General features: G+C 49.2%; 1 protein-coding gene across 3 annotated transcripts in view; it reads left to right on the plus strand.

The window, feature by feature from the left end:
- Positions 1–757: 757 nt before the first annotated feature.
- ptk2ba (protein tyrosine kinase 2 beta, a) overlaps positions 758–17,266 on the plus strand; it is a 505,509-nt gene continuing 489,000 nt past the window's right edge. For 2 of the 3 annotated variants that reach the window (XM_072515246.1, XM_072515261.1), the window contains exon 1: positions 946–1,071. The gene's annotated coding sequence lies outside the window, so the exon portion shown is untranslated. Of the gene's footprint in view, positions 901–945; positions 1,072–17,266 lie in introns of those variants that run through there. The other variant, XM_072515254.1, reaches the window with a different exon arrangement.

A 17,266-nucleotide genomic window follows, 5' to 3' on the forward strand; every position in this document is an offset into this window, starting at 1 on the left:
GACTCCAGTCCCAGTGCAATGTGGTCCCGATGTGACTCCAGTCCCAGTGCGATGTGGTCTCTATGTGACTCCAGTCCCAGTGCAATGTGGTCTCTCTGTGACTCCAGTCCCAGTGCGATGTGGTCTCTATGTGACTCCAGTCCCAGTGCAATGTGGTCCCGATGTGACTCCAGTCCCAGTGCAATGTAGTCTCTATGTGACTCCAGTCCCAGTGCAATGTGGTCTCTATGTGACTCCAGTCCCAGTGCAATGTGGTCTCTCTGTGACTCCAGTCCCAGTGCGATGTGGTCTCTATGTGACTCCAGTCCCAGTGCAATGTGGTCCCGATGTGACTCCAGTCCCAGTGCGATGTGGTCTCTATGTGAATCAAGTCCCAGTGCGATGTGGTCTCTACGTGACTCCAGTCCCAGTGCGATGTGGTTAACTGAATTTCCTCTGAGAAAGCCGAGCTGTTATCTCCTGAAGCTGTTCATCGACGTGTTGGAAATGTCAGACAAACTCAGCATTGCTGCTGTGTTGGAAAGTGAGAATGTGGTGTGGACCAAAAGCCCCCTGGGGAGAGGAGTTGGTCAGCCCTCGGAGCAGAATAACCAGCTCCCAGTGTAAATCTTACACCCTCCTGAACCCTGGGCGGTCCCAATCCAATCTGTATAATTTCTGGAAGTCATTTGCACCCTTGAACACTTTGGCTTCAGGTTAAAGTTTCAGAGCGACTTCTGTCACCGTAAACTTCACAAACATATCCCTGGGCAGTGAATTCCACAACATCTCAGAACACTTATTCACCCATGTTCAGGGCACAAAGAGGTTAGGGCGTTGTTCGTTCTGGAATGAAGCCTGACATTCTGATGGTGCTGCACACTTGCTTCCAGGAACTGTGCTTCTTTTCTGAACTTTAAGGTAAGAGTGTGAAGGCACCAGGAAATAGCTGAAAGTTGTGGAGAGGTGTGGTTTTCTCTGACAGACAGCCTATTTTGTAGACAGCCTGTTTTGTTCAGTTGTGTGAGGAGATCCTCTGACAGTCTCTACCTGCGGCCTTGGGTTTTTGACAAGGGAACATCTTGAATTTGGGTGAGTAAAGATTTTGCACAGAAGCAGCCTGCGAGGGCCGCAGTGTGTGCTGAAATGGTGCTCGTATTAAATGTTACATTTGCTCTCTCACTCGGCTGGTTCATAGCTAAACATTCAACTCAGCCTTTGAATGAGGAAGTACGTCTGTACGTGTGTCGGGTGCACCGCACTGGCTCTGTGTGTGTGTGTCAGGTACATAACACTGGCTCTGCATGTGTGCCGGGTACACTGCATTGGCTCTGTGCATGCATCAGGCATATGGCACAGCCTATGTGTTGGGTATGCTGCACTGGTGCTTGCGTGTGTCAGGTGCATGGCACTGATGTTGGGTGTGTGTGTCGGGTACACGGCACTGGCTCTGTTGGTGTCGGGTACACGGCACTGGCTGTGTGTGTGCAAGATACACGGCTCTGACTGTGTGTGTTGGGTATGCAGCTCTGGCTCTGTGTGTGTGTGAGTGCATAAGGTATACTACATTGGCTCTGTCTCTGGGATATACTACACGGGCTCTGTGTGTGGGATTTACTACACTGGCTGTGTGTGTGTCGTGTAAACTAGATTTGTAGAGGGGCAGGTAGTATTGAGGAAGCACGGGGGCTGCAGAAGGACTTGGACAGGCTGGGAGAGTGGGCAAAGAAGTGGAATACAATGTGGAAAAGTGTGAGGTTATGCACTTTGGAAGGAGGAATGGAGGCATAGACTATTTTCTAAATGGGGAAATGCTTAGGAAATCAGAAGCACAAAGGGACTTGGGAGTCCTTGTTCACGATTCTCTTCAGGTCAATGTGCATGTTCAGTTGGCAGTTAAGAAGGCAAATGCAATGTTAGCATTCATGTCGAGAGGGCTAGAATACAAGAGCAGGGATGTTCTTCTGAGGCTGTATAAGGCTCTGATCAGGCCCCATTTGGAGTATTGTGAGCAGTTTTGGTCCCCGTATCTAAGGAAGGATGTGCTGGCCTTGGAAAGGATCCAGAGGAGGTTCACAAGAATGATCCCTGGAATAAAGAGCTTGTCGTATGAGGAACGGTTGAGGACTCTGGGTCTGTACTCTTTGGAGTTTAGAAGGATGAGGGGGATCTTATTAAAACTTACAGGATACTGCGAGGCCTGGATAGAGTGGACGTGGAGAGCATGTTTCCACTTGTAGGTAAAACTAGAAGCAGAGGACACAATCTCAGACTAAAGGGACGATCCTTTCAAACTGAGATGAGGAGGAATTTCTTCAGCCAGAGGGAGGTGAATCTGTGGAACTCTTTGCCGCAGAAGGCTGTGGAGGCCAAATCACTGAGTGTCTTTAAGACAGAGATAGATAGGTTCTTGATTAATAAGGGGATCAGGGGTTATGGGGAGAAGGCAGGAGAATGGGGATGGGAAAATATCAGCCATGATTGAATGGCGGAGCAGACTCGATGGGCCGAGTGGCCTAATTCTGCTCCTATGTGTTATGGTCTTGTGGTCTCTGTGTGTGTGTGTATTGGGTATAATAATAATAATCTTTATTAGTGTGACAAGTCGGCTTACATTTCGGGACTTGTGGGAGGAAACCGGAGCACCCGGAGGAAACCCACGCAGACACGGGGAGGACGTGCAGACTCCGCACAGACAGTGACCCAAGTCGGGAATCGAACCTGGGACCCTGGCGCTGTGAAGCAACAGTGCTAACCATGGTCCCTCATGGCAGACTTGTACAAAAGGTGAAGTCACACGGGATCAGGGGTGAACTGGCAAGGTGGATACAGAACTGGCTGGGCCATAGAAGGCAGAGGGTAGCAATGGAGGGATGCTTTTCTAATTGGAGGGCTGTGACCAGTGGTGTTCCACAGGGATCAGTGCTGGGACCTTTGCTCTTTGTAGTATATATAAATGATTTGGAGGAAAATGTAACTAGTCTGATTAGTAAGTTTGCAGACGACACAAAGGTTGGTGGAATTGCGGATAGCGATGAGGACTGTCTGAGGATACAGCAGGATTTAGATTGTCTGGAGACTTGGGCGGAGAGATGGCAGATGGAGTTTAATCCGGACAAATGTGAGGTAATGCATTTTGGAAGGGCTAATGCAGGTAGGGAATATACAGTGAATGGTAGAACCCTCAAGAGTATTGAAAGTCAAAGAGATCTAGGAGTACAGGTCCACAGGTCATTGAAAGGGGCAACACAGGTGGAGAAGGTAGTCAAGAAGGCATACGGCATGCTTGCCTTCATTGGCCGGGGCATTGAGTATAAGAATTGGCAAGTCATGTTGCAGCTGTATAGAACCTTAGTTAGGCCACACTTGGAGTATAGTGTTCAATTCTGGTCGCCACACTACCAGAAGGATGTGGTGGCTTTAGAGAGGATGCAGAAGAGATTTACCAGAATGTTGCCTGGTATGGAGGGCATAAGCTATGAGGAGCGATTGAATAAACTCGGTTTGTTCTCACTGGAACGAAGGAGGTTGAGGGGCGACCTGATAGAGGTATACAAAATTATGAGGGGCATAGACAGAGTGGATATTCAGAGGCTTTTCCCCAGGGTAGAGGGGTCAATTACTAAGGGGCATGGGTTTAAGGTGAGAGGGGCAAGGTTTAGAGTAGATTTTTACGCAGAGGGTAGTGGGTGCCTGGAACTCACTACCGGAGGAGGTAGTGGAAGCAGGGACGATAGGGACATTTAAGGGGCATCTTGACAAATACATGAATAGGATGGGAATAGAAGGATACGGACCCAGGAAGTGTAGAAGATTGTAGTTTAGTCGGGCAGCATGGTCGGCACGGGCTTGGAGGGCCGAAGGGCCTGTTCCTGTGCTGTACATTTCTTTGTTCTTTGTTCTTTGTTCACTGTGCTACCGTGCCACCGGGTATACTAGACTGGATCAATGTATATGGCACTGGCACTGTTTGTGTATGAAAGATATACTACACTGGCTCTGTGTGTGAGTTGGGTATACTACACTGGCAGTGTGTGTGTGTTGGGTATACTACACTGGCAGTGTGCGTGTGTTGGGTATACTACACTGGCAGTGTGTGTGTGTTGGGTATACTACACTGGCAGTGTGTGTGGGTTGGGTATACTACACTGGCAGTGTGCGTGTGTTGGGTATACTACACTGGCTGTGTGTGTGTTGGGTATACTACACTGGCAGTGTGTGTGTGTCGGGTATACTACACTGGCTGTGTGTGTGTGTTGGGTATACTACACTGGCAGTGTGTGCGTTGGGTATACTACACTGGCAGTGTGTGTGTGTCGGGTATACTACACTGGCTGTGTGCGTGTGTTGGGTATACTACACTGGCAGTGTGTGTGTGTCGGGTATACTACACTGGCAGTGTGTGTGTGTCGGGTATACTACACTGGCAGTGTGTGTTGGGTATACTACACTGGCAGTGTGCGTGTGTTGGGTATACTACACTGGCAGTGTTTGTGTGTTGGGTATACTACACTGGCTGTGTGTGTGTGTTGGGTATACTACACTGGCTGTGTGTGTGTGCTGGGCATACTACACTGGCAGTGTGCGTGGGTCGGTATACTACACTGGCAGTGTGTGTGTGTTGGGTATACTACACTGGCAGTGTGCGTGTGTTGGGTATACTACAATGGCAGTGTGTGTGTGTTGGGTATACTACATTGGCTGTGTGTGTGTGTTGGGTATACTACACTGGCTGTGTGTGTGTGTTGGGTATACTACACTGGCAGTGTTTGTGTGTTGGGTATACTACACTGGCTGTGTGTGTGTGATGGGTATACTACACTGGCAGTGTGTGTGTGTGTTGGGTATACTACACTGGCAGTGTGTGTGTGTCGGGTATGCTACACTGGCTGTGTTTGTGTGTGTTGGGTATACTACACTGGCAGTGTGTGTGTGTTGGGTATACTACACTGGCCGTGTGCGTGTGTTGGGTATACTACACTGGCAGTGTGTGTGTGTCGGGTATACTACACTGGCTGTGTGTGTGTGTCGGGTATACTACACTGGCTGTGTGTGTGTGTTGGGTATACTACACTGACTGTGTGTGTGTTGGGTATACTACACTGGCAGTGTGCGTGTGTTGGGTATACTACACTGGTAGTGTGTGTGTGTGTTGGGTATACTACACTGGCTGTGTGTGTGTGTTGGGTATACTACACTGGCAGTGTGTGTGTGTTGGGTATACTACACTGGTAGTGTGTGTGTGTGTTGGGTATACTACACTGGCTGTGTGTGTGTCGGGTATACTACACTGGCAGTGTGTGTGTGTGTGTGTTGGGTATACTACACTGGCTGTGTGTGTGTTGGGTATACTACACTGGCAGTGTGTGTGTGTTGGGTATACTACACTGGCAGTGTGTGTGTGTGTTGGGTATACTACACTGGCAGTGTGCGTGTGTTGGGTATACTACACTTGCTGTGTGTGTGTGTTGGGTATACTACACTGGCAGTGTGTGTGTGTTGGGTATACTACACTGGCAATGTGTGTGTGTTGGGTATACTACGCTGGCAGTGTGCGTGTGTTGGGTATACTACACTGGGAGTGTGTGTGTGTTGGGTATACTACACTGGCAGTGTGTGTGTGTCGGGTATACTACACTGGCTGTGAATGTGTGGGTTGGGTATACTACACTGGCTGTGTGTGTGTGGGTTGGGTATACTACGCTGGCAGTGTGCGTGTGTTGGGTATACTACACTGGCAGTGTGTGTGTGTTGGGTATACTACACTGACAGTGTGTGTGTGTCGGGTATACTGCACTGGCAGTGTGTGTGTGTTGGGAATACTATACTGGCAGTGTGTGTGTGTTGGGTATACTACACTGGCAGTGTGTGTGGGTTGGGTATACTACACTGGCAGTGTCTGTGTGTTGGGTATAATACACTGGCAGTGTGTGTGTGTTGGGTATACTACACTGGCAGTGTGCGCGTGTGTTGGGTATACTACACTGGCAGTGTGTGTGTGTTTGGTATACTACACTGGCAGTGTGTGTGTGTTGGGTATACTACACTGGCTGTGTGTGTGTGTTGGGTATACTACACTGGCAGTGTGTGTGTGTTGGGTATACTACACTGGCAGTGTGTGTGTGTTGGGTATACTACACTGGCAGTGTGTGTGTGTTGGGTATACTACACTGGCAGTGTGTGTGTGTTGGGTATGCTATACTGGCTGTGTGTGTGTGTTGGGTATACTACACTGGCAGTGTGCGTGTGTTGGGTATACTACACTGGCAGTGTGTGTGGGTTGGGTATACTACACTGGCAGTGTGTGCGTGTTGGGTATACTACACTGGCAGTGTGTGTGTGTTGGGTATAATACACTGGCAGTGTGTGTGTGTTGGGTATACTACACTGGCAGTGTGTGTGTGTTGGGTATACTACACTGGCAGTGTGTGTGTGTTGGGTATACTACACTGGCAGTGTGTGTGTGTGTGGGGTATACTACACTGGCAGTGTGTGTCGGGTATACTACACTGGCAGTGTGTGTGTGTCGGGTATACTACACTGGCAGTGTGTGTGTTGGGTATACTACACTGGCAGTGTGTGTGTGTTGGGTATACTACACTGGCTGTGTGTGTGTGTTGGGTATACTACACTGGCAGTGTGTGTGTGTTGGGTATACTACACTGGCAGTGTGTGTGTGTTGGATATACTACATTGGCAGTGTGTGTGTGTGTCGGGTATACTGCACTGGCAGTGTGTGTGTGTTGGGTATACTACACTGGCAGTGTGTGTGTGTTGGATATACTACACTGGCAGTGTGTGCGTGTGTTGGGTATACTACACTGGCAGTGTGCATGTGTTGGGTATACTACACTGGCAGTGTGTGTGTGTTGGGTATACTACACTGGCAGTGTGCGTGTGTTGGGTATACTACACTGGCAGTGTGTGTGGGTTGGATATACTACACTGGCTGTGTGTGTGTGTTGGATATACTACACTGGCAGTGTGTGCGTGTGTTGGGTATACTACACTGGCCGTGTGCGTGTGTTGGGTATGCTACACTGGCAGTGTGTGGGTGTTGGGTATACTACACTGGCAGGTTGTGTGTGTTGGATATTCTACACTGGCTGTGTGTGTGTGTTGGATATACTACACTGGCAGTGTGCGTGTGTTGGGTATACTACACTGGCAGTGTGCGTGTGTTGGGTATACTACACTGGCAGTGTGCGTGTGTTGGATATACTACACTGGCTGTGTGCGTGTGTTGGATATACTACACTGGCAGTGTGTGTGTGTTGGGTATACTACACTGGCAGTGTGTGTGTGTGTCGAGTACACTACACTGGCAGTGGGCGTGTGTTGGGTATACTACACTGGCAGTGTGTGTGTGTCGGGTATACTACGCTGGCAGTGTGTGTGTGTTGGGTATACTACACTGGCAGTTGGTGTGTGTTGGGTATACTACACTGGCAGTGTTTGTGTGTTGGGTATACTAAACTGGCAGTGTGTATGTGTTGGGTATACTACACTGGCAGTGTGTGTGTGTTGGGTATACTACACTGGCAGTTTGTGTGTCGGGTATACTACACTGGCAGTGTGTGTGTCGGGTATACTACACTGGCTGTGTATGTGTGTTGGGTATACTAAACTGGCAGTGTGTGTGTGTGTCGGGTATATTACATTGGGTGTGCATGTGTGTTGGGTATACTACACTGGCAGAGTGTGTGTGTGTTGGGTATACTACACTGGCAGTGTGTGTGTGTTGGGTATACTACACTGGCAGTGTGTGTGTGTCGGGTATACTACAATGGCAGTGTGTGTGTGTTGGGTATACTACACTGGCAGTGTGCGTGTGTCGGGTATACTACACTGGCTGTGTGTGTGTGTTGGGTATACTACACTGGCAGTGTGTTGGGTATACTTCACTGGCAGTGTGCGTGTGTTGGGTATACTACACTGGCAGTGTGTGTGTGTTGGGTATACTACACTGGCAGTGTGCGTATGTTGGGTATACTACACTGGCAGTGTGTGTGTGTTGGGTATACTACACTGGCTGTGTGTGTGTGTTGGGTATACTACACTGGCAGTGTGTGTGTGTTGGGTATACTACACTGGCTGTGCGTGTGTGTTGGGTATACTACACTGGCAGTGTGTGTGTGTTGGGTATACTACACTGGCAGTGTGTGTGTGTTGGGTATACTACACTGGCAGTGTGCGTGTGTTGGGTATATTACACTGGCAATGTGTGTGTGTTGGGTATACTACGCTGGCAGTGTGCGTGTGTTGGGTATACTACACTGGCAGTGTGTGTGTGTCGGGTATACTACACTGGCTGTGTGTGTGTGGGTTGGGTATACTACACTGGCTGTGTGTGTGTGGGTTGGGTATACTACGCTGGCAGTGTGCGTGTGTTGGGTATACTACACTGGCAGTGTGTTTGTTGGGTATACTGCACTGGCTGTGTGTGTGTGTTGGGTATACTACACTGGCAGTGTGCGGGTGTGTTGGGTATACTACACTGGCAGTGTGTGTGTGTCGGGTACACTACACTGGCAGTGTGTGTGTTGGGTATACTACACTGGCAGTGTGTGTGTGTGTTGGGCATAATACACTGGCAGTGTGTGTGTGTGTGTCGGTTATACTACACTGGCAGTGTGTGTGTTTTGGGTATACTACACTGGCAGTGTGTGTGTGTTGGGTATACTACACTGGCAGTGTGTGTGTGTGTTGGGTATACTACACTGGCTGTGTGTGTGTCGTGTATACTACACTGGCAGTGTGTGTGTGTTGGGTATACTACACTGGCTGTGTGTGTGTGTTGGGTATACTACACTGGCAGTGTGTGTGTTGGGTATTCTACACTGGCTGTGTGTGTGTGTTGGGTATACTACACTGGCTGTGTGTGTGTGTTGGGTATACTACACTGGCAGTGTGTGTGTGTCGGGTACACTACACTGGCTGTCTGTGTTGGGTATACTACACTGGCAGTGTGTGTGTGTGTCGGGTACACTACACTGGCAGTGTGTGTGTGTTGGGTATACTACACTGGCAGTGTGTGTGTGTTGGGTATACTACACTGGCAGTGTGTGTGTGTTGGGTATACTACACTGGCTGTGTGTGTGTGTGTCGGGTATACTACACTGGCAGTGTGTGTGTCGGGTATACTACACTGGCAGTGTATGTGTGTGTTGGGTATACTACACTGGCAGTGTGTGTGTTGGGTATACTACACTGGCAGTGTGTGTGTGTTGGGTATACTACACTGGCTGTGTGTGTGTGTTGGGTATACTACACTGGCAGTGTATGTGTGTTGGGTATACTACACTGGCAGTGTGTGTGTGTTGGATATACTACACTGGCAGTGTGTGTGTGTCGGGTATACTACACTGGCAGTGTGTGTGTGTTGGGTATACTACACTGGCCGTGTTTGTGTGTTGGATATACTACACTGGCAGTGTGTGCGTGTGTTGGGTATACTACACTGGCAGTGTGCGTGTGTTGGGTATACTACACTGGCAGTGTGTGTGTGTGTTGGGTATACTACACTGGCAGTGTGCGTGTGTTGGGTATACTACACTGGCAGTGTGTGTGTGTTGGGTATACTACACTGGCAGTGTGTGTGTGTTGGGTATACTGCACTGGCAGTGTGTGTGTGTTGGGTATACTACACTCGCAGTGTGCGTGTGTGTCGGGTATACTACACTGGCTGTGTGCGTGTGTTGGGTATACTACACTGGCTGTGTGTGTGTTGGGTATACTACACTGGCAGTGTGTGTGTGGGATGGGTATATTTCACTGGCAGTGTGTGTGTGTTGGGTATACTACACTGGCAGTGTGTGTGTGTTGGGTATACTACACTGGCAGTGTGTGTGTGTGTCGGGTATACTACACTGGCAGTGTGTGTGTGTGTTGGGTAGACTGCACTGGCTGTGTGCTGGTTATACTACACTGGCAGTATGTGTGTGTCAGGTAAACTACACTGGCAGTGTGCGTGTGTTGGGTATACTACACTGGCAGTGTGTGTGTGTGTTGGGTATACTACACTGGCAGTGTGTGTGTGTTGGATATACTACACTGGCTGTGTGTGTGTGTTGGGTATACTACACTGGCAGTGTGTGCGTGTGTTGGGTATACTACACTGGCAGTGTGCATGTGTTGGGTATACTACACTGGCAGTGTGTGTGTGTTGGGTATACTACACTGGCAGTGTGCGTGTGTTGGGTATACTACACTGGCAGTGTGTGTGGGTTGGATATACTACAGTGGCTGTGTGTGTGTGTTGGATATACTACACTGGCAGTGTGTGCGTGTGTTGGGTATACTACACTGGCAGTGTGCATGTGTTGGGTATGCTACACTGGCAGTGTGTGGGTGTTGGGTATACTACACTGGCAGGATGTGTGTGTTGGATATTCTACACTGGCTGTGTGTGTGTGTTGGATATACTACACTGGCAGTGTGCGTGTGTTGGCTATACTACACTGGCAGTGTGCGTGTGTTGGGTATACTACACTGGCAGTGTGCGTGTGTTGGATATACTACACTGGCTGTGTGCGTGTGTTGGATTTACTACACTGGCAGTGTGTGTGTGTTGGGTATACTACACTGGCAGTGTGTGTGTGTGTCGAGTACACTACACTGGCAGTGGGCGTGTGTTGGGTATACTACACTGGCAGTGTGTGTGTGTCGGGTATACTACGCTGGCAGTGTGTGTGTGTTGGGTATACTACACTGGCAGTTGGTGTGTGTTGGGTATACTACACTGGCAGTGTTTGTGTGTTGGGTATACTACACTGGCAGTGTGTATGTGTTGGGTATACTACACTGGCAGTGTGTGTGTGTTGGGTATACTACACTGGCAGTTTGTGTGTCGGGTATACTACACTGGCAGTGTGTGTGTCGGGTATACTACACTGGCTGTGTATGTGTGTTGGGTATACTAAACTGGCAGTGTGTGTGTGTGTCGGGTATATTACATTGGGTGTGCATGTGTGTTGGGTATACTACACTGGCAGAGTGTGTGTGTGTTGGGTATACTACACTGGCAGTGTGTGTGTGTTGGGTATACTACACTGGCAGTGTGTGTGTGTCGGGTATACTACAATGGCAGTGTGTGTGTGTTGGGTATACTACACTGGCAGTGTGCGTGTGTCGGGTATACTACACTGGCTGTGTGTGTGTGTTGGGTATACTACACTGGCAGTGTGTTGGGTATACTTCACTGGCAGTGTGCGTGTGTTGGGTATACTACACTGGCAGTGTGTGTGTGTTGGGTATACTACACTGGCAGTGTGCGTATGTTGGGTATACTACACTGGCAGTGTGTGTGTGTTGGGTATACTACACTGGCTGTGTGTGTGTGTTGGGTATACTACACTGGCAGTGTGTGTGTGTTGGGTATACTACACTGGCTGTGCGTGTGTGTTGGGTATACTACACTGGCAGTGTGTGTGTGTTGGGTATACTACACTGGCAGTGTGTGTGTGTTGGGTATACTACACTGGCAGTGTGCGTGTGTTGGGTATATTACACTGGCAATGTGTGTGTGTTGGGTATACTACGCTGGCAGTGTGCGCGTGTTGGGTATACTACACTGGCAGTGTGTGTGTGTCGGGTATACTACACTGGCTGTGTGTGTGTGGGTTGGGTATACTACACTGGCTGTGTGTGTGTGGGTTGGGTATACTACGCTGGCAGTGTGCGTGTGTTGGGTATACTACACTGGCAGTGTGTTTGTTGGGTATACTACACTGGCAGTGTGTGTGTGTGTTGGGCATAATACACTGGCAGTGTGTGTGTGTGTGTCGGTTATACTACACTGGCAGTGTGTGTGTTTTGGGTATACTACACTGGCAGTGTGTGTGTGTTGGGTATACTACACTGGCAGTGTGTGTGTGTGTTGGGTATACTACACTGGCTGTGTGTGTGTCGTGTATACTACACTGGCAGTGTGTGTGTGTTGGGTATACTACACTGGCTGTGTGTGTGTGTTGGGTATACTACACTGGCAGTGTGTGTGTTGGGTATTCTACACTGGCTGTGTGTGTGTGTTGGGTATACTACACTGGCTGTGTGTGTGTGTTGGGTATACTACACTGGCAGTGTGTGTGTGTCGGGTACACTACACTGGCTGTCTGTGTTGGGTATACTACACTAGCAGTGTGTGTGTGTGTCGGGTACACTACACTGGCAGTGTGTGTGTGTTGGGTATACTACACTGGCAGTGTGTGTGTGTTGGGTATACTACACTGGCAGTGTGTGTGTGTTGGGTATACTACACTGGCTGTGTGTGTGTGTGTCGGGTATATTACACTGGCAGTGTGTGTGTCGGGTATACTACACTGGCAGTGTATGTGTGTGTTGGGTATACTACACTGGCAGTGTGTGTGTTGGGTATACTACACTGGCAGTGTGTGTGTGTTGGGTATACTACACTGGCTGTGTGTGTGTGTTGGGTATACTACACTGGCAGTGTATGTGTGTTGGGTATACTACACTGGCAGTGTGTGTGTGTTGGATATACTACACTGGCAGTGTGTGTGTGTCGGGTATACTACACTGGCAGTGTGTGTGTGTTGGGTATACTACACTGGCAGTGTTTGTGTGTTGGATATACTACACTGGCAGTGTGTGCGTGTGTTGGGTATACTACACTGGCAGTGTGCGTGTGTTGGGTATACTACACTGGCAGTGTGTGTGTGTGTTGGGTATACTACACTGGCAGTGTGCGTGTGTTGGGTATACTACACTGGCAGTGTGTGTGTGTTGGGTATACTACACTGGCAGTGTGTGTGTGTTGGGTATACTGCACTGGCAGTGTATGTGTGTTGGGTATACTACACTCGCAGTGTGCGTGTGTGTCGGGTATACTACACTGGCTGTGTGCGTGTGTTGGGTATACTACACTGGCTGTGTGTGTGTTGGGTATACTACACTGGCAGTGTGTGTGTGGGATGGGTATATTTCACTGGCAGTGTGTGTGTGTTGGGTATACTACACTGGCAGTGTGTGTGTGTCGGGTATATTACACTGGCAGTGTGTCTGTGTTGGGTATACTACACTGGCAGTGTGTGTGTGTTGGGTATACTACACTGGCAGTGTGTGTGTGTGTCGGGTATACTACACTGGCAGTGTGTGTGTGTGTTGGGTAGACTGCACTGGCTGTGTGCTGGTTATACTACACTGGCAGTATGTGTGTGTCAGGTAAACTACACTGGCAGTGTGCGTGTGTTGGGTATACTACACTGGCAGTGTGTGTGTGTGTTGGGTATACTACACTGGCAGTGTGTGTGTGTTGGATATACTACACTGGCTGTGTGTGTGTGTTGGGTATGCTACACTGGAATTGTGTGTGTGTGTTGGGTATACTACACTGGCAGTGTGTGTGTGTGTTGGGTATTCTAAACTGGCAGTGTGTGTGTGTGTCGGGTACACTACACTGGCTGTGTGTGTGTTGGGTATACTCCACTGGCAGTGTGTGTGTGTGTCGGGTACACTACACTGGCAGTGTGTGTGTGTTGGGTAAACTACACTGGCAGTGTGTGTGTGTTCGGTATACTACACTGGCAGTGTGTGTGTGTTGGGTATACTACACTGGCAGTGTGTGTGTGTGTCGGGTATACTACACTGGCAGTGTGTGTGTCGGGTATACTTCACTGGCAGTGTGTGTGTCGGGTATACTACACTGGCAGTGTGTGTGTGTGTTGGGTATACTACACTGGCAGTGTGTGTGTTGGGTATACTACACTGGCAGTGTGTGTGTGTTGGGTATACTACACTGGCTGTGTGTGTGTGTGTTGGGTATACTACACTGGCAGTGTGCGTGTGTTGGGTATACTACACTGGCAGTGTGCGTGTGTTGGGTATACTACACTGGCAGTGTGCGTGTGTTGGATATATTACACTGGCTGTGTGCGTGTGTTGGATATACTACACTGGCAGTGTGTGTGTGTTGGGTATACTACACTGGCAGTGTGTGTGTGTGTCGAGTACACTACACTGGCAGTGGGCGTGTGTTGGGTATACTACACTGGCAGTGTGTGTGTGTCGGGTATACTACGCTGGCAGTGTGTGTGTGTTGGGTACACTACACTGGCAGTTGGTGTGTGTTGGGTATACTACACTGGCAGTGTTTGTGTGTTGGGTATACTACACTGGCAGTGTGTATGTGTTGGGTATACTACACTGGCAGTGTGTGTGTGTTGGCTATACTACACTGGCAGTGTGTGTGTCGGGTATACTACACTGGCAGTGTGTGTGTGTCGGGTATACTACAATGGCTGTGTATGTGTGTTGGGTATACTAAACTGGCAGTGTGTGTGTGTGTCGGGTATATTACATTGGCTGTGTATGTGTGTTGGGTATACTACACTGGCAGAGTGTGTGTTGGGTATACTACACTGGCAGTGTGTGTGTGTGTTGGGTATACTACACTGGCAGTGTGTGTGTGTAGGGTATACTACACTGGCAGTGTGCGTGTGTCGGGTATACTACACTGGCTGTGTGTGTGTGTTGAGTATACTACACTGGCAGTGTGTTGGGTATACTTCACTGGCAGTGTGCGTGTGTTGGGTATACTACACTGGCAGTGTGTGTGTTGGGTATACTACACTGGCAGTGTGCGTGTGTTGGGTATACTACACTGGCAGTGTGTGTGTGTTGGGTATACTACACTGGCTGTGTGTGTGTGTTGGGTATACTACACTGGCAGTGTGTGTGTGTTGGGTATACTACACTGGCTGTGCGTGTGTGTTGGGTATACTACACTGGCAGTGTGTGTGTGTTGGGTATACTACACTGGCAGTGTGTGTGTGTTGGGTATACTACACTGGCAGTGTGCATGTGTTGGGTATATTACACTGGCAATGTGTGTGTGTTGGGTATACTACGCTGGCAGTGTGCGTGTGTTGGGTATACTACACTGGCAGTGTGTGTGTGTTGGGTATACTACACTGGCAGTGTGTGTGTGTCGGGTATACTACACTGGCTGTGTGTGTGTGGGTTGGGTATACTACACTGGCTGTGTGTGTGTGGGTTGGGTATACTACGCTGGCAGTGTGCGTGTGTTGGGTATACTACACTGGCAGTGTGTGTGTGTTGGGTATACTACACTGACAGTGTGTGTGTGTTGGGTATACTACACTGGCAGTGTGTGTGTGTTGGGTATACTACACTGGCAGTGTGTGTGTGTTGGGTATACTACACTGGCTGTGCGTGTGTGTTGGGTATACTACACTGGCAGTGTGTGTGTGTTGGGTATACTACACTGGCAGTGTGTGTGTGTTGGGTATACTACACTGGCAGTGTGCGTGTGTTGGGTATATTACACTGGCAATGTGTGTGTGTTGGGTATACTACGCTGGCAGTGTGCGTGTGTTGGGTATACTACACTGGCAGTGTGTGTGTGTTGGGTATACTACACTGGCAGTGTGTGTGTGTCGGGTATACTACACTGGCTGTGTTTGTGTGGGTTGGGTATACTACACTGGCTGTGTGTGTGTGGGTTGGGTATACTACGCTGGCAGTGTGCGTGTGTTGGGTATACTACACTGGCAGTGTGTGTGTGTTGGGTATACTACACTGGCAGTGTGTGTGTGTTGGGTATACTACACTGGCAGTGTGTGTGTGTTGGGTATACTACAGGGGCAGTGTGTGTGGGTTGGGTATACTGCACTGGCAGTGTGTTTGTTGGGTATACTGCACTGGCTGTGTGTGTGTGTTGGGTATACTACACTGGCAGTGTGCGGGTGTGTTGGGTATACTACACTGGCAGTGTGTGTGTGTCGGGTACACTACACTGGCAGTGTGTGTGTTGGGTATACTACACTGGCAGTGTGTGTGTGTGTGTTGGGTATACTACACTGGCAGTGTGTGTGTGTGTCGGGTATACTACACTGGCAGTGTGTGTGTGTTGGGTATACTACACTGGCAGTGTGTGTGTGTGTTGGGTATACTACACTGGCAGTGTGTGTGTGTGTTGGGTATACTACACTGGCTGTGTGTGTGTCGTGTATACTACACTGGCAGTGTGTGTGTGTTGGGTATACTACACTGGCTGTGTGTGTGTGTTGGGTATACTACACTGGCAGTGTGTGTGTGTTGGGTATTCTACACTGGCTGTGTGTGTGTGTGTTGGGTATACTACACTGGCTGTGTGTGTGTGTTGGGTATACTACACTGGCAGTGTGTGTGTGTCGGGTACACTACACTGGCTGTCTGTGTGTTGGGTATACTACACTGGCAGTGTGTGTGTGTGTCGGGTACACTACACTGGCAGTGTGTGTGTGTTGGGTATACTACACTGGCAGTGTGTGTGTGTTGGGTATACTACACTGGCAGTGTGTGTGTGTTGGGTATACTACACTGGCTGTGTGTGTGTGTCGGGTATACTACACTGGCAGTGTGTGTGTCGGGTATACTACACTGGCAGTGTATGTGTGTGTTGGGTATACTACACTGGCAGTGTGTGTGTTGGGTATACAACACTGGCAGTGTGTGTGTGTTGGGTATACTACACTGGCTGTGTGTGTGTGTTGGGTATACTACACTGGCAGTGTGTGTGTGTTGGGTATACTACACTGGCAGTGTGTGTGTGTTGGATATACTACACTGGCAGTGTGTGTGTGTGTCGGGTATACTACACTGGCAGTGTGTGTGTGTTGGGTATACTACACTGGCAGTGTTTGTGTGTTGGATATACTACACTGGCAGTGTGTGCGTGTGTTGGGTATACTACACTGGCAGTGTGCGTGTGTTGGGTATACGACACTGGCAGTGTGTGTGTGTGTTGGGTATACTACACTGGCAGTGTGCGTGTGTTGGGTATACTACACTGGCAGTGTGTGTGGGTTGGGTATACTACACTGGCAGTGTGTGTGTGTTGGGTATACTACGCTGGCAGTGTGTGTGTGTTGGGTATACTACACTGGCAGTGTGTATGTGTTGGGTATACTACACTGGCAGTGTGTGTGTGTTGGGTATACTACACTGGCAGTGTGTGTGTGTTGGGTATACTACACTGGCAGTGTGTGTGTGTTGGGTATACTACACTGGCAGTGTGTGTGTCGGGTATACTACACTGGCAGTGTGTGTGTGTCGGGTATACTACACTGGCTGTGTATGTGTGTTGGGTATACTACACTGGCAGTGTGTGTGTGTCAGGTATACTACACTGGCAGTGTGTGTGTGTCAGGTATACTACACTGGCTGTGTATGTGTGTTGGGTATACTACACTGGCAGTGTGTGTGTCGGGTATACTACACTGGCTGTGTGTGTGTGATGGGTATACTACACTGGCAGTGTGTGTGT

Source organism: Scyliorhinus torazame, chromosome 1, assembly GCF_047496885.1.
Source record: "Scyliorhinus torazame isolate Kashiwa2021f chromosome 1, sScyTor2.1, whole genome shotgun sequence".
NCBI classification, from domain to species: Eukaryota; Metazoa; Chordata; class Chondrichthyes; order Carcharhiniformes; family Scyliorhinidae; genus Scyliorhinus; species Scyliorhinus torazame.